This window comes from Balaenoptera physalus (genome assembly GCF_965194825.1).
Source record: "Balaenoptera physalus genome assembly, chromosome: 2".
Classification (NCBI taxonomy): Eukaryota; Metazoa; Chordata; class Mammalia; order Artiodactyla; family Balaenopteridae; genus Balaenoptera; species Balaenoptera physalus.
The window spans coordinates 81,312,576-81,331,019 of record NC_138883.1 but is presented as its reverse complement, the minus strand read 5'-3'; the positions used below and the strand labels follow the sequence as shown (position 1 = coordinate 81,331,019).

General features: G+C 36.3%; 1 long non-coding RNA gene across 6 annotated transcripts in view; it reads left to right on the top strand.

The window, feature by feature from the left end:
• Positions 1–18,444, top strand: part of LOC309651089 — an 808,972-nt gene that overhangs the window by 670,614 nt on the left and 119,914 nt on the right. Inside the window, exon 5 of one of the 6 annotated variants that reach the window (XR_014257921.1) lies at positions 1,014–18,141. The exons of the other annotated variants lie outside the window; for them this stretch is intronic. This is a non-coding gene — a long non-coding RNA (uncharacterized lncRNA). Of the gene's footprint in view, positions 1–1,013; positions 18,142–18,444 lie in introns of those variants that run through there. 6 annotated transcript variants of the gene reach the window in all.

The following is an 18,444-nucleotide window of genomic DNA, read 5'->3' as shown; positions in this document are numbered from 1 at the left end:
ACCATATAATTCTAGGGGAATGAAGTATGATCTACCATCATGGTGGAACAAAAGTTTTCCTTCTAATTTGGCATGTAACATGCTCCTGAGACATGACACTGCAGCAGCATTTCCAAATGGCTTATATTTGTCATAAACTAGTGAGGAAATCCAGATAACATTTTATATTGATGGCTCTGCATCTATCCCAGAGAATTTATACTCAAGAACACAATCATATAGGATTCAACTGCAAAAGCACAGGTGAAAAGGAGAACATCTGGTTCTTTACAGGGCCTCAGAGGAAGTGACCTGATATGATGGAAGTCATTATAATCACAAGGTCCTAATGCACTTTAGAAAAAATGACATACTAACCTATGAACTACTATATTTAATTAAAATAGTCTCCAGGGAAAACCATTAAACTATGCTAGATAAACATTCCCTATTAACATCTGATGTTTTGTATCTCCTCAGGATACGCCAGTGAAATCTGTTATCCTTTAATCAAATCTCTCTTTAGGAAAATATGAATGTTTTAATATGTTGTGAACACTGGTCTCTGGACACCGTAATTAAATTTGGGTAGAATGAAATTATTCACCTGTTAGTTATCTGCGGGTTTTAAACAGCATCTTACATGTTACATCCCAGCATGTTATAGCTGGTAAACACCTAAGAATTCATTTAGTATATCTTGAAGAATCTACAGCCCGAAGACCTACTAATGCATTTCATAGCACTCTCCATATTATTTTGATTATGACCAGGAAGTATCTGTTTAATTCCAAGTTTGTCATTCTGTGTTCTAACCATCAGACCCTTCTGTGGGTCTGTATCAATCTCTAGATTCCCTCCAAAGGGAATGTGGACCATTTGCAGGCTTCAGAGGATAGTTGTCAATCATAATTCACATTGAGGGTAACAGATGAAGTATTAAAGGTTTATGAAGCCTTCAGCAGAAAAACTAATGTGAACATTGACCTTTTTTTTCTATGTAGTAATTTATAATCTGTATTTTGGTATTGCAGAGTTTTCCTTTCCTGCTCTTTGATTGTGCTAAATGGAAGCCAAGGACCAACCATCCACTAAAGATAGAAAAAACACGTGTAGAACTTAGAGCAACAAACGCTGAACTTAGAACAACTTTAGATGATTCTCATGTTATATTTAAGAACCAAATTTCTAAGTCATTATTGTGAAGCTAATCTGAAGTCCTTATTTAGAGAATTTCATAAAACAAAATTGCTTCTTAACAGTCCCAGACATCATATAGGCTCTCACAGTGTGGGCTACCGTGGTCATTTTTTGAATCCTCACTCCCTCCCACTTTCCTGTGCATATTCTACAATGTAGCTGTTATGGTTAATTTTATGTGTCAACTTGACTGGGGTAATGGATGTCCAGATAGCTGGTAAAATATTATTTCTGGGTGTGTCTGTGAGGTTGTTTCTGGAAGAGATTAGCATTTGAATCAGTAGACTGAAGATCGCCCCCACCAATGCAAGTGGGCATCATCCAATCCACTGGGGGCTTGAATAGAACAAAAAGGTGGAGAATGAGCAAATCTTGTCTCTCTGCTGGAAGCTGGGACACCTCTTTTCTCTTACCTTCAGACATCCAAATTCCTAGTTCTTGTGCTTTAGGACACAGATTTACACTATTGGCTCCCCTGGTTTTCAGTCCTTCAGGTTTCCTGGGTCTCCAGCTTGCAGATGACAGATTGTAGGGCTTCTCAGCCTCCATAATTGTGTAAGCCAGTCCTTCCTAATAAATCTCTTTCTGTATATCTAAATCTATAGATAGCTAGACCAATAGAATGATAGATCGATAGATAGATAGATCCTATTGGTTCTGTTTCTGTGGAGAACCCTGAGTAATACAGTAGCTATGTAAATTTCCCAGCCATGCATAATTTTTTGTGCCTCTGAGTGTTTGCACAAACTTTTGCCTAGTTGCTCATTTTTCCCATGAAAACTTCTGCTAATCTTTTAAGATATAGATCAGATATGACCAGCTTTCTGAGACCCTCTCTGATTCCAGATGCCTTCTTTTTCTTTTGTGCATAATTTCCTTACCTAAATTATAACTCTATTAGAATGTATGGAACATATATTATGACATTATTATATATTAAAACTGTTAAAAATATAATAACTATTATGATAAACGTAAAGCATATCTTTGTTATGTGCTTACTTCTTTACTTTAATGTGATATATTTGAGAATAAAGGCCATTATTTATTCTTTATTTCAAAATCCTGACTTTTAGCAGAGTATTTAGCAGATGGTAGGTGCTGAATAGCTATAAACTGTTGCATATGTTATTATTATTCGATGCTCAATAACAATTTGGTAATGGGATAATAAATGATTGCTAAAAATAATATTTCATATTTGCATAAAACTTTACATAAAGTTAATAGTAAAATATTTTATTTTGTACAATATTTCAAATACTTCACCTTTCTTGATATTCAAATAACACTGTGTTACTACAAGGCAAAAAGTACGTTCATTTTATAGATGGAAGCTTAAGAGAGGGAAATGTAGATGTTAACTAGATAACACTAAGATGTTTCTAGCTTGGAAAATCTATAAAGCAATAGCAGTGTTGATAACTATGGCAACTTATATACTTATTTATCTCTTCTCTCTCTTGAAATCTCATTAAAATTGCTATAAAATGTTTTTTTAAAGTGAGTTTAAAATTAAGCAAAAGAGAAATTATGACAGTGGAGAGGGTAAAATACTGAAGACTAGATAATAGTCTTGCTGGCTTGGAAACCTAAATATACATGTCAGGGATAGGGAAAAGGAAGGGAACTAAAAAAAAGTCACTTCCCACACTAAACCTTTGTTAATGCTGGGGAATTTGAGGTTCCAAGTACCTCTGAAAGTGATGCATGGTGAGGCTGAAAACATGAAAATCTGAATGGAAGATTGTATAGAGAATATCAAGGGGTCCTCCAGGTTCCCTTCCTGATCCTCTATGGACTCCAGCAGAAGGCTGGAGATTCTAGAATGAGAATTGAACTGGACTTGGTGATAGGCAGGCTTGTCCAAGGATTGAGTGGGGTACTATTCTTAAAACAGGGAATTATGGGAAACTCCACATCCTGAAATTCATCCCCTGAAAGGGGAGACTCTGGAAGTAATTGAACAAGTAAACTGGAAGGAGAGAAAATGTGATCAGAGGAAACAGCATACTTGAACTAATAATTTTAGAGTAAAAGGAGATATGGGTAATGCTAAGATCCAGGTGTGCCAATGGAAGTACATTGCTGAGGTAGAGTGGAGATGAAGGTCCTTGGAGATGTAGAGATCATCGGTCTGACAGATAGCATATTAGTTGAACCTTCCATTTGGACAAGAAGTCACTCAGGATAATCATGGGATTTTAACACTTAGGGCTCTTCAGTTGCAAGCAACAAGCTGGTAAACTAACTGACTCAATTGACACTGGTAACAAGCAGAAAGGAGGAATTTAATATAAGGATATGTAGAGTAGCTTATAGTATTCTATAAAAAACTGAAAGATTAAAAAAACTGAAGATACTTTCTTCTGAAAGAATAGAAACCAGAATGCCTCCAGAGTTCTAGGTAGCTGGAATTGATCATCTTTTCTGGACACCATTTTGGAAGGAACTCAGCCCCACTTTTCATCCTTTCTCAAAACTCAAAATTCCCAGAAAAGAGAAGAATCAGATTAGCCTAGTTTCAATGATGCACCTCTTGGCTAGTAAAGGGCAGAGAGCCTTGATTGACATTAAGAGTGACATTAAGGGACTTTCCTGGTGGCGCAGTGGTTAAGAATTCACCTGCCAATGCAGAGGACACGGGTTTGATCCCTGGTCCAGGAAGATTCCACATGCTGTGGAGCAACTAAGCCCATGCGCCACAACTACTGAGCCTGCACTCTAGAGCCCGTGAGCCACAACTGCTGAGCCCACGCAGCACAACTACTGAAGCCCACGTGCCCTAGAGCCCGCGTGCCACAACTACTGAGCCCACGTGCTGCAACTGCTGAAGCCCTTGTGCTCTAGGGGCCTGCGTGCTGCAACTACTGAGCCCACGTGCCACAACTACTGAAGCCCGCGTGCCTAGAGCTCGTGCTCTGCAACAAGAGAAGCCACCGCAGTGAGAAGCCCGTGCACCATGGGCTACAACGAAGAGTAGCAAGTGCTCGGTGCAACTAACGAAAGCCCACGTGCAGCTACGAAGACCCAAAGCAGCCAAAAAAAAAAGAGTGATATTAAGAAGTAGTTGCCCAAAGTAAATGAGGATGCAACTACCAGAAAAGATGGAATCATTGCTGGACAGATAGAAGTAACATATGTCCACTACAGAATCCTATTGGTAGCGTGTAGGATTTTTACTCTAACTTTATACAGTAAATACTTAACTGTGTCCATAGTTACCATGTAATAATGAATAAACACCTTAACTTTCTTTTAGTCTTTAATTTCAGTTGATGAAAATAATCTTAAACCCAGAATTATCAAATGACAGTATGAAAATGCAAGCCTAGTCTAAAAAAGAAACTTTTTTGAATATAAAAATAAGAATGCATATTTTATGAATTGAGTAGATTAAAAAGTTTTAAAGTTCTCTTAAGACACCCTTTCTGATACTTCACTTGATTTGTACTACATAAGAAAAGGAGATATATATTTACCAAAAGTTAATAGTAAAAAAAAAAAAAAAAACCTCAGTAACAAAACAGGTTTCAGAGTCCATATTCTTTCATGAACTTTCAATTTATACGCATTTTATGCTGTCAAAAACAATAGACTCAGCTGTGCTTAAGTTTGTGGCTCTGGGGAAGCCTGATAAGATTGAACATGTACCAAAACTTGTGACAGAATCAGGATGACGCCCACCCATTTGTCTCGCTGGCCCACAGTGACTAATTTAAATGTTTGTTCATATAAACTAAACTGGTAGCAGGAACATATCATTCTGATTGGTTTATTTGCTTACACAAAAAAACTAAACCACCAGGAGGATGAAACAGCTAAGAGTGAACAGATCGAAATGTCAGCAATCTCTCTTCCATTTTTGAATTTTCACTCAAGAGTAAAGGTAATTTCTTGAATAGATCTGTGGTTCCTTACTTTCCTACCTATATCACCTAACATTTACTGAATAAATGTCCTTGAAGCATTATAATAGTCTAGGTGCTAGTTTAATAAGTACTTAGATAACAAAGAAAGAAAAGCAATAATGGGTATTTTCAAACATGCTTATGATAACAGGAATCCAACCTTTTATTCCCAGTCTACTCTCCCTAAGCTAATTTAGTTTCTTTATTCAAATCTGAGTGGGTCTCTTGAATATGTCCTTGTCTTAAATTTTTTTGTCATTTTTTTCTTTCTTAGTATATTTTCTTTCTTAGTATATACTAAGAAAGTACTAAGAAAGTATTATATACTAATAATTACTATAGTATATATTATATACTATATTATAGTATATAATTATACTAGTATAATTATATACTATATATATTATATAACTAATATAATAAGTATAAGTATTATATACTTTATCAATATATAATTTATAAGCAATAAAATATATCAATTTTAAGTGATCAGTTTTAATTCAATGAGTTTTGATGAATGTAAATATTCATATGGCTACTACCAGTCATGATCTGAACATTACCATCACTCCAAAAGGTTTTTCGGTATTCATTAGCAAACTCTCCCCCAAGCCCCTGGCAAACACTGATCTGCTTTTTGTGGCCTACAGTTCTGTTTTTTAAATTTTAATTTAACATAATACTTTTGAGAGTCATCTGTGTTATTATGTATATCAGTAGTTTATTCCTTTTTATGGTGGACGGCATTCCATTTTATGAACGTACCACAAATTGTGCGTGCACCATGTGATGGACATTTGGCTTGTTTCCAGTTTGAGACTATTATAAATAAAGTTGCCATGAACATTCAGCTACAGGTATTTATGTACATCTAAATGTCATTTCTCTAAGGGTAACACCTAGGAATGGAATTGCTGGTTCACATGGTAAGTATATATTTAACTTTATGAGGAACTGCAAAACTGTTTTCCAAAGTGTCTGTGCCATTTTGCATTCCCACCAGCAATGAGAATTCCAATTGTTCCACATTTTTACACTCACAGTTTTACAGTTTTAACTCTTCCAGTTAAAACTATGATTTACTTCAGGTTAAATTTAAATACAGCTTGAGGTAATGGTTGAGATTGTTCTCTTTTTTTTCTTTTGTACATGGATATCCAGTTGTTCCAACACCACTTGTTGATTAGATCATAATTTCTCAATGAAATTGTCTTGGTACCCACCCTGAAAAATCCATTTATGGACTTCTGTTTTACTGATCAATATTTCTATCTTTACTGTGGCTTGATATTAGATCTTGAAATCTATAGGTAGTGTAGGTCTTGTGCTTTGTTCTACTTTTTCAAAATTATTTTGGCCAATCTAGGTCCTTTCCATATACATGAAAATTTTAGAATAAGCTTTTAGCAGCTACGAAAAGTCTGCTGGGATTTGATTGGAATCAAGCCAAATTTGTCGATCAAGTTAGGAAGAACTGACATTTTAATAACATTACACTTTAGTTAAAAATAAATAAATAATGTTACACTTTCTAATAATCCATAATCATAGTGCCTCTCTTCATTTGTTTGGGTCTTCTTTAATATGTTTTGTAATTTTCAGTGTACATGCCTTGCATATATTTTGTTAAATTTATCCCTAAGTATTTCATATTTTTGAATGGCATTGTTGCTTTACTTTTGATTTTCAATTGTTTGTTGCTAACATATAGACATAAAATTGATTTTTGTGCATTAACCTTGTATCATGCTACCTTGTCAAATTTGGGCTTTCATAGATTCTTTGGAATTTCTATAAAGATGATCATACCAACTGTAAATAAAGACTTTTATTTTATTTTTTCCTTTCCAGTCTGTAAGCAGTTATTTTCATTTCCTTATAGTACTGGCTAGGAATTTCAGTAAATTGAATAAAAGTGTCAAGAGTAGACATCCTTGCTTTGTTCCCTATTAGTGGAAAAGAATTTAGTACTTCACCATTAATTATAAAGATAGCTATATATTTTTCCACAGTTACCTTTATCTAGATTGAGAATGTTCCCTCCTCTTCTAAATAGGCTTGAGGCTCTTTATTATAAATGTATTTTGAATCTTGTTAAATGCTTCTTCTGCATCTGTGGAGATGCACATGTGGATTCCTTTTTCATCTATTAGTATGGAGAATTACATTGATTCATTTTTAGACATTAAGCCAATTTTGCATTCCTGGGATAAACCCCACTTAAGTCATTATTAATCACCATTTTTAATATATTTCTGGGCTTGATTGCTAACATTTTATTAAAGCTTCTTTCATCTATGTTTATGCAGAATTCTGATCTCTGGTTTTCTTTTCTTATAATGTCTTTGTTTGCTAACATGGTAATGCTAGCCTCATAAAATGAGTTGAAAAGTTTTTTTTTTCTTTTGTTTTTTGGAGGAATTTTTGTACAATTTCTTTTAAAAATGCTGGTTAGAATCTGTCAGTAAAGCCACTTGGGCCTAGAGTTTTCTTTGGGGGAAGATTTTAACTTCAAGTCCAATTTCTTTAAGAGATCTAGGATTCTTCAGGTAATTAGTTTCTTGAGTGAGCTTTTTTTTTTTTTAATAAATTTATTTATTTATTTTTTGGCTGTGTTGGGTCTTCGTTGCTGTGCGCGGGCTTTCTCTAGTTGCAGCGAGCGGGAGCTACTCTTTGTTGCGGCGTGTGGACTTCTTATTGCAGAGGCTTCTCTTTGTTGCGGAGCACAAGCTCTAGGCACGCAGGCTTCAGTAAGTGTGGTGCACGGGCTCAGTGGTTGTGGCTTGCGGGCTCTAGAGCACAGGCTCAGTAGTTCAGTAGTTGTGGCACACGGGCTTAGCTGCTTCACGGCATGTGGGATCTTCCTGGACCAGGGCTCAAACCCGTGTCCCCTGCACTGGCAGGTGGATTCTTAACCACTGTGCCACCAGGGAAGTCCCTTGAGTGAGCTTTGAAAGCTCTTATCTTTTAAGAATTTGCCCATTGTACATAAGTTGTTCGGTTTATTGACATGAAGTTGTTCATGATATACTCATATTATACTTAGGCCTGAAGGATCCATAATGATGTCCCTTTTCTCATTCCTCACATTGGCAATTTGTGTCTTTTCTCTTTTTTTCTGATCAATCGACTAGAGGTTTATCAATTTTATTAATGTTTTCAAAGAAACAGGTTTTGTTTTCATTGTTTTTTTAAATTCTGTATTATTTTTCTGTTTTCTATTTCATTGATATTAGCGTCTATATTTATTTATGTTTTTCTTTTTTTAGTTTCTTAAAGTGAATGTTTAGGTCATTAATTTAAGACCTTCCTTCTTTCTTAATATGAGCATTTAATGCTGTAAATTTCCGTGAACATTGATTTAGCTCCATCCCACAAATTTTGATATGCTGTGATTTATTTTCATTAAGTTCAAAATATATTCTAGTTTTCCTAGTGATTTTGACTGGAAGTGGTGAAAAATTATAAGATTTAAGTATATATATGTACATATATATGATAAATTGAGATGAATTGATAAGGAATAAGAAAATGAAAGTCAAGCTTGACCTTCTTCACAATTTGTTAGAGGACTGGCAAGATGGGATTGTATTTCACATGATCTTGGCAGCATCTATTGAGATTACTTTCAGTTTGAAGTTGCACATTTTCGAGAATATGCATGGTCTAAGACCCTCAGAAAACATGCAAAAATTTCACCTCAATATACTGAATAATGTATGTAAACTACCATTGCCAAGAATGAGAATATTTTGATAGCTTGATGGCTCTGACACATGGTAATATATAGACTTACTCCTTGTGAACTAGCTTAAATCCCTTCTCAGCAATATTTCATCTGGTCAGATCTGAGTGCCGAACAAGGGTTTCACTGTATATATAACTTGTCCCCAACTTACCTTTGCAACATCTTCCCCATCATGTCCTCAGTCCAGAAGTCCCACTGTGTTCCTTACCATTCCCTGGTTACTTGGGTACTTTCCACATTTTTTCAATATCTACCCTGCCTCCAAAACTCTTTCCCTTTTACTCCACAGAGAAAATACTTTTTATTCTTTAAGAATTTGCTTACAAGTCACTTGATCTGAGAAGCATTTCTAAATCCACCTCCTTCTGCTCATTTCTCATCCCAGGAAGATTTTGTCACTCCCACCCCCACCTCTCCATACAGGGAGGGGCATTTACTTGGTACTACAGATCACTTCTGCAGCACCACTGTCTCCCTAAGTGTGAGGCCTAGTATCCATAACACTACTTAGCATATGGTAAAAAATTCAGTGCTAATAATAGTGGTCAGCATTGAGTCTTTTACAGTGTTTCAGGCACTATGCAATTCATTACCTAATCAATCCCCACAACAAGCCCATAGGTAGATCATGATTTTTTTTTACATGAGAGACCCTTAGAGAGACTGAGCAATTTTGCCAGTTACAGCTGGTATAGGCAGGGCTGAGATTCAGATCCAGGCTACCTGACTTTCCAACCAGCTCTCTGAATCAGTAAGCACAGTGCCTCTCCCAGTGGTTGCCAGATTGAACTGTCTAATGCTCTAGAGTGTGTCAAGGCAATACTAACAGTGTCTCCCAGTGTCTCCTGATATTAAGAAAAATGGAAAACCCTTTCACAATAAGAGTTGAAGCTTTCTACTTCATAACCTCACAAAAATACCCAAGTATATAACAATTTTTTTTTCTAGAGATTTACATGAAACATGTCAAAATTAACTATGGGTCTGTGCGTTTAAATTTTTATGCAATGGCAGCATATAGCACAGTTCTTTCTAGAGGAATTCTCACCAATTTAGACTATGAGGAGATGCATATAAATACTTGAAATGTCTTGAAAAATGTGTACATAACACCATGAGGAAGGTTACAAAGTTTTCTGGTTAGTAACTGGAGTGAGATAATCCCAGCAGAGATAAAGGTACATTTAGGCATAAAAATAGGTTGTGTTGGTCCTCCCTGCCCCTGGAAAATGGGTCTTCCAATGGAAGAGCACAGGTGGCACCCATGTCAGGATGCACTGCCACGGTGTCTGTTATTGACAGAGAGCTGCAGTCAAACCCAGCTTGAAACTCAAATGAGGTTTGAGTTTGTGTCCTAAACTGAGCCTGAATATTTTCAAGAAGAATAAATTCAGTAAATAAGGAAGGTCTGTAAACTGTCAAAATACAAATGTGTCATCAAGCTTTAACTGCACTTCCAAGCTCAAGATGAATAAAGAACCTGGAGGAACAATGGACACTACAGAAACATCTTGGAGTCGGTGGGTGGCAGCAGGTCTTTGTTTCATTGAAGCCATAGAAAATATTTGCCAAAAAAAATAAAATGGAAGAAAGAGCCGAGTCAAAAGCTTTGTCATATAGCCGTAGTAGAAGAAAAAATGACTAGTTGAAGAAAATATCCTCAGATAGAATCTGTTTGTTCCACTTCAACCTAAAAACACTCCCTTAGGGCAGTCTTCTCTCATCTCCTGACTACATTAAATCTATTGCTGTACCTTCTATTCGTACTTTCCCTGGGCAGCACTTATCATAATTTTATTTATATTGATGTGTTATTTGTATGATTGTTAATTACTGCTCCCCCACTAGACTGTAGATTTCTTAGGAGCAGACATCGTGTCTCTCTTACCATTGTATCTCCTTTTTCACACATGCATGAGGTGACAGCTGTTTTAAAATTACTTGATGAATGAATGAATGACTATTCCCATGCAAACTCTAGATGGTGCAGAGAAAAAAAATAGTATGATTAACTTTTAACGCTAACATAGAAACAGGCACTAAAATTAAGAGAGAAAATAAAATTTCTAAATCTAGAACCTGGGTTCACCTAGAACAATCAACACTGAGTCTACTTCCAGTTTCTAATAAGACTTTTGATTTGAATCTGTGACAGCAACGGGGGAGAAAAAGCTCTAGTAAGAGCCTTTCAGTCTTGCTCAGAAATGTTACCATGTTGAAGCCCTAAAAAAAAACCCCTCAGAATATTTACAGTATAATTTGAATTATTTAAACTCAGAGTTCTCTCAATTTTTTAAAAAAATTCCTGAATCCAGAATTGTTGTATTTTTATAAAAAATGAATTAGAAAACTAAAGATATACCTAGGTAGGTATGCAAAATGAGTTACATTGTATATGTTGTTTTATAGGCTAAACATGTTAAACATGAATGTTGCAGCTAATAACACTCTGGGCATGCTATGAATTTATGGTGTCATATACATTGCAATTATTGATTTACATAAGTATTGTAATTTCTCTACCAGTGCAACAGATTTTAGCTTGAAAGGACCATAAATGGAGAAACCCACTACAGTTTAAAGTTGGCAGCTGGTGAGGAGATGAATTCCAAGTCAGAAGAGGGAGTAGGCAGAAGGTTCCTGCTGTTTCCTAAGCAGAATGTCCCTGGGTGATACATCTGCTATTGAAACATCAAAACACATTTCATTGTGGAATCCTCCACACATAATTAATCCAGAAAGTATTTAACTTTATTTGGAAAATGAAAAGATATACACATTCCTATTTTTAAGAAAAAACTGCCAAACTCTTTTAATAAATATTGACTTTAGTGATAGGCAGACTATGCACTTTCTAATTCCTAAAACATGTGAATATGTTACCTTACATGGCCAAAGGGACTTTTCATATGTGAATGAGTTAAGGATCTTGAAATGGGACAATTATCCTGAATTATCTAGGTGAATCTAATGTAATCAAAAGGATCCTGATAAGAGGGAGACAGGATGGTCAAAGTCAGAGAAGTCCATGTGACAGTGGAAGCAGAGGTCAGGGAATTGCCATTGCTGGAAAGGACCCACCAGCCAGGGAATGCAGGCAGCCTCTAGAAGCTGGAAAAGGCAAAGAAAGGATTTTCCCGCAGAGACTCCAGAAGGAAAAACAGTCCTGCTAACACCTTGATTTTAGACCTATAAGACCCATTTTCAGACTTCTGACCTACTATTCTGTAAGATAATTTGTCTTGTTTTAAACCACTGAGTATGTGATAATTTGTTTCAGCAACTATAGGAAACTCATAGGATTTACATTTATGCTATTGACCTCTATTATCTCTAGCAATAATTCCTTTCTGTAGTTTTCTTTTTTTTTTTAACATCTTTATTGGAGTATAATTTCTTTACAATGGTGTGTTAACTTTCTACTTTATAACAAAGAGAATCAGCTATACATGTACTTATATCCCCATATCTCCTCCCTCTTGCGTCTCCCTCCCACCCTCCCTATCCCACCCCTCCAGGTGGTCACAAAGCACCACGCTGATCTCCCTGTGCTATGCGGCTGCTTCCCACTAGCTATCTATTTTACATTTGGTAGTGTATATATGTCCATGCCACTCTCTCACTTTGTCCCAGCTTACCCTTCCCCCTCCCCGTGTCCTCAAGTTCATATTCTACGTCTGCATCTTTATTCCTCTCCTGCCCCTAGGTTTTTCAGAACCATTTTTTTTTCTTTTAGATTCCATATATATGTGTTAGCATACGGTATTTGTTTTTCTGTTTCTGTGTTACTTCCCTCTGTATGACAGATTCTAGGTCCATCTACCTCACTACAAATAACTCAATTTCATTTCTTTTTATGGCTGAGTAATATTCCATTGTATATATGTGCCACATCTTCTTTATTCATTCATCTGTCAATGGACATTGGTTGCTTCCATGTCCTGGCTATTGTAAATAGAGCTGCAATGAACATTGTGGTACGTGACTCTTTTTTTTTTTTAACATCTTTATTGGAGTATAATTGCTTTACAATGGTGTGTTAGTTTCTGCTTTATAACAAAGTGAATCAGTTATACATATACATATGTTCCCATATCTCTTCCCTCTTGTGTCTCCCTCCCTCCCACCCTCCCTATCCCACCCCTCTAGGTGGTCACAAAGCACAGAGCTGATCTCCCTGTGCTATGCGGCTGCTTCCCACTAGCTATTTTACATTTGGTAGTGTATATATACGTGACTCTTTTTGAATTACGGTTTTCTCAGGGTATATGCCTAGTAGTGGGATTCCTGGGTCGTATGGTAGTTCTATTTTTAGTTTTGTAAGGAACCTCCATACTGTTCTCCATAGTGGCTGTATCTATTTACATTCCCACCAACAGTGCAAGAGGGTTCCCTTTTCTCCACACCCTCTCCAGCATTTATTGGTTGTAGATTTTTTGATTATGGCCATTCTGACTGGTGTGAGGTGATACCTCATTGTAGTTTTGATTTGCATTTCTCTGATGATTAGTGATGTTGAGCATCCTTTCATGTGTTTGTTGGCAATCTGCATATCTTCTTTGGAGAAATGTCTATTTAGATCTTCTGCCCATTTTTGGATTGGGTTGTTTGTTTTTTTAATATTGAGCTGCATGAGCTGCTTGTAAATTTTGGAGATTAGTCCTTTGTCAGTTGCTTCATTTGCAAATATTTTCTCCCATTCTGAGGGTTGTCTTTTCGTCTTGTTTATGGTTTCATTTACTGTGCAAAAGCTTTGAAGTTTCATTAGGTCCCATTTGTTTATTTTTGTTTTTATTTCCATTTCTCTAGGAGGTGGTTCAAAAAGGATATTGCTGTAATTTATGTCATAGAGTGTTCTGCCCATGTTTTCCTCTAAGAGTTTTATAGTGCCTGGCCTTACACATGGGTCTTTAATCCATTTTGAGTTTATTTTTGTGTTTGGTGTTAGGGAATGTTCTAATTTCATTCTTTTACATGTAGCTGTCCAGTTTTCTCAGCACCACTTATTGAAGAGGCTCTCTTTTCTCCATTGTATGTTCTTGCCTCCTTTATCAAACATAAGGTGACCATATCTGCAAGGGTTTATCTCTGGGCTTTCTATCCTGTTCTATTGATCTATATTTCTGTTTTTGTGCCACTACCATACTGTCTTGATTACTGTAGCTTTGTAGTATAGTCTGAAGTCAGGGAGCCTGATTCCTCCAGCTCCGTTTTTCTTTCTCAAGATTGCTTTGGCTATTTGGGGTCTTTTGTGTTTCCATACAAATTATGAACTTTTTTGTTCTAGTTCTGTGAAAAATGCCAGTGGTAGTTTACTAGGCATTGCACTGAATCTGTAGATTGCTTTGGGTAGTATAGTCATTTTCACAATGTTGATTCTTCCAATCCAAGAACATGGTATATCTCTCCATCTGTTTGTTTCGTCTTTAATTTCTTTCATCAGTGTCTTATAGTTTTCTGCATACAGTTCTTTTGTCTCCTTAGGTAGGTTTATTACTATGTATTTTATTCTTTTTGGTAATATGGTAAATGGGAGTGTTTACTGAATTTCTCTTTCAGATTTTTCACCATTAGTGTATAGGAATGCAAGAGATTTCTCTGCATTGATTTTTTATCCTGCTACTTTACCAAATTCATTGATTAGCTCTAGTAGTTTTCTGGTAGCATCTTTAGGATTCTCTATGTGTAGTATCATGTCATCTACAGACAGTGACAGCTTTACTTCTTCTTTTCTGATTTAGATTCCTTTTATTTCTTTTTCTTCTCTGATTGCTGTGGCTAAAACGTCCAAAACTATGTTAAATAATAGTGGTGAGAGTGGACAACCTTGTCTTGTTCCTGATTTTAGAGGAACTGGTTTCAGTTTTTCACCATTGAGAACGATGTTGGCTGTGGGTTTGTCATATATGGCCTTTATTATGTTGAGGTAAGTTCCCTCTGTGCCTACTTTCTGCAGGGTTTTTATCATAAATAGTTGTTGAATTTTGTCAAAAGCTTTTTCTGCATCTATTGAGATGATCATATGGTTTTTCTCCTTCAATTTGTTAATATGGTGTATCACATTGATTGATTTGCATATATTGCAGAATCCTAGCATTCCTGGGGTAAACCCCACTTGGACATGGTGTATGATCCTTTTAATGTGCTGTTGGATTCTGTTTGCTAGTATTTTGTTGAGGATTTTTGCATCTTTATTCATAAGTGATATTGGCCTGTAGTTTTCTTTCTTTGTCACATCTTTGTCTGGTTTTGGTCTCACAGTGATGGTGGCCTCATAGAATGAGTTTGGGAGTGTTCCTCCTTCTGCTATATTTTGGAAGAGTTTGAGAAGTACAGGTGTTAGCTCTTCTCTAAATGTTTGATAGAATTTGCCTGTGAAGCCATCTGGTCCTGGGCTTTTGTTTGTTGGAAGATTTTTAATCACAGTCTTAGTTTCAGTGCTTGTGATTGGTCTGTTTATATTTTCTGTTTCTTCCTGGTTCAGTTTTGGAAGGTTGTGCTTTTCTAAGAATTTGTCCATTTCTTCCAGGTTGTCCATTTTATTGGCATATAGTTGCTTGCAGTAATCTGTCATGATCCTTTGTCTTTCTGCAGTGTCAGTTGTTACTTCTCCTTTTTCTTTTCTAATTCTATTGATTTGAGTCTTCTCCCTTGTTTTCTTGATGAGTCTGGCTAATGGTTTATCAATTTTGTTTATCTTCTCAAAAAACCAGCTTTTAGTTTTATTGATTCTGCTATTGTTTCCTTCATTTCTTTTTCATTTATTTCTGATCTGATCTTTATGATTTCTTTCCTTCTGGTAACATTGGGGTTTTTTGTTCTTCTTTCTCTAATTGCTTTAGGTGTCAGGTTAGGTTGTTTATTTGAGATGATTCTTGTTTGTTGATGTAGGATTGTATTGCTATAAACATTCCTCTTAGAACTGCTTTTGCTGCGTCCCATAGGTTTTGGGTCATTGTGTTTTCATTGTCATTTATTTCTCGGTATTTTTTCATTTCATCTTTGATTTCTTCAGTGATCTCTTGGTTATTTAGTAGTATATTGTTTAGCCTCCATGTGTTTGTATTTTTTACAGTTTTTTTCCTGTAATTGATATCTAGTCTCATAGCGTTGTGGTTGGAAAAGATACTGGATATGATTTCAATTTTCTTAAATTTACCAAGGCTTGATTTTTGACCCAAGATGTGATCTATCCTGGAGAATGTTCCATGAGCACTTGAGAAGAAAGTGTAATCTGCTGTTTTTGGATGAAATGTCCTATAAATATCAATTAAGTCCATCTTGTTTAATGTATAATTTAAACCTTGTGTTTCCTTATTTATTTTCATTTTGCATGATCTGTCCATTGGTGAAAGCGGGCTGTTATAGTTCCATACTATGATTGTGTTACTGTTGATTTCCCCTTTTACGGCTGTTAACATTTGCCTTATGTATTGAAGCACTCCTATGTTGGGTGCATAAATGTTTACAATTGTTATATCTTCTTCTTGGATTGATCCCTTGATCATTATGTAGTGTCCTTCTTTGTCTCTTGCAATAGTCTTTATTTTAAGGCCTATTTTGTCTGATATGAGAACTGCTACTCCAGCTTTCTTTTGATTTCCATTGATGGAAAATCTTCTTCCATCCCCTCACTTTCAGTCTGTATGTGTCCCTAGGTCTGAAGTGGGTCTCTTGTAGACAGCATATATACGGGTCTTGTTTTTGTATCCATTCAGCCAGTCTATGTCTTTAGTTGGAACATTTAATCCATTTACATTTAAGATATGTATATTCCTATTACCATTTTCTTAATTGTTTTGGGTTTGTTATTGTAGGTCTTTTCCTTCTCTTTTGTTTCCTGCCTAGAGAATTTCCTTTAGCATTTGTTGTAAAGCTGGTTTGGTGATGCTGAATTCTCTTAGCTTTTGCTTGTCTGTAAAAGTTTTAATTTCTCCATCGAATCTGAATGAGATCCTTGCTGGGTAGAGTAATCTTGGTTGTAGATTTTTCCCTTTCATCACTTTAAATATGTCCTGCCACTTCCTTCTGGCTTACAGGGTTTCTGCTGAAAGATCAGCTGTTAACCTTATGGGGATTCTGTTGTATGTTATTTTTCCCTTGCTGCTTTTAATTTTTTTTTTTTGTATTTAATTTTTAATCATTTGATTAATATGTGTCTTGGCCTGTTTCTCCTTGGATTTTTCCTGTATGGGACTCTCTGCACTTCCTGGACTTGACTGACTATTTCCTTTCCCATATTAGGGAAGTTTTCAACTGTAACCTCTTCAAATATTTTCTCAGTCCCTTTCTCTTTCTCCTCGTCTTCTGGGACCCCTATAGTTCAAATGTTGGTGCGTTTAATGTTGTCCCAGAGGTCTGTGAGACTGTCCTCGATTCTTTTCATTCTTTTTTCTTTATCCTGCTCTGCAGTAGTTTTTTCCACTATTTTATCTTCCAGGTCACTTATCTGTTCTTCTGCCTCAGTTATTCTGCTGTTGATTCCTTCTAGAGAACTTTCAATTTCATTTATTGTGTCGTTCATCATTGTTTGTTAGTTCTTTAATTCTCCTTGGTCTTTGTTAAACGTTTCTTGTATTTTCTCCATTCTATTTCTGAGATTTTGGATCATCTCTACTATCATTAGTGTGAATTATTTTTCAGGTAAACTGCCTATTTCCTCTTCATTTGTGTGGTCTGGTGGGTTTTAACCTTGGTCCTTCATCTGCTGCATATTTCTCTGTCTTCCTATTTTGCTTAGTTTACTGTGTTTGGGATCTCCTTTTCGCAGGCCGCAGGTTCGTAGTTCCTGTTGTTTTTGGTGTCTGCCCCCAGTGGCTAAGATTGGTTCAGTGGGTTATGTAGGTTTCCTAGTGGAGGGGACTCGTGCTTGTGTTCTGGTGGATGAGGTGCCTTGTCTTTCTGGCGGGCAGAACTGCCTCTGGTGGTGTGTTTTGGGGTGTCTGTGACCTTATTATTATTTTAGGCAGCCTCTCTGCTAATGGGTGGTGTTGTGTTCCTGTCTTGCTAGTCGTTTGGCATAGGGTGTCCAGCACTGTAGTTTGCTGGTCGTTGAGTGGAGCTAGGTCTTAGCGTTGAGATGGAGATCTCTGGGAGAGCTTTCACCATCTAATATTATGTTGAAACGGGAAGTCTCTGGTGGACCAATGTCCTGAACTCAGCTCTCCCACCTCAGAGGCACAGGCTGATACCCAGCCAGAGCACGAAGACCCTGTCAGCCACACAGCTCAGAAGAAAAAGTAGAAAAAAAGAAAGGAAGGAAGGAAGGAAGAAAGAAGGAGAGAAAGAAAGAAGGAAAGAAAGGAGGGAGGGAGGGAGGAAGGAAGAAAGAAGAAAGGAAGAAAGAAAGAAAGAGGAAGGAAGGAAGGGAGGAAGGAAGGAAAGAGAGAGAAAGGAAGAAAGAAAGAAAGAAAGGAAGAAAAGAAAGTTATTAAAGTAAAAAATTTTTTAATTATTAAAAATTAAAAAAAAATAAAAAGTAATAAAAAAACAAAAAAAAGATGAGAGCAACCACACCAAGAAACAAATCCACCAATGATAACGAACACCAAAAACTATACTAAAAAATAAAACAAAACAAAACAAAAAACCGGACAGGCAGAACCC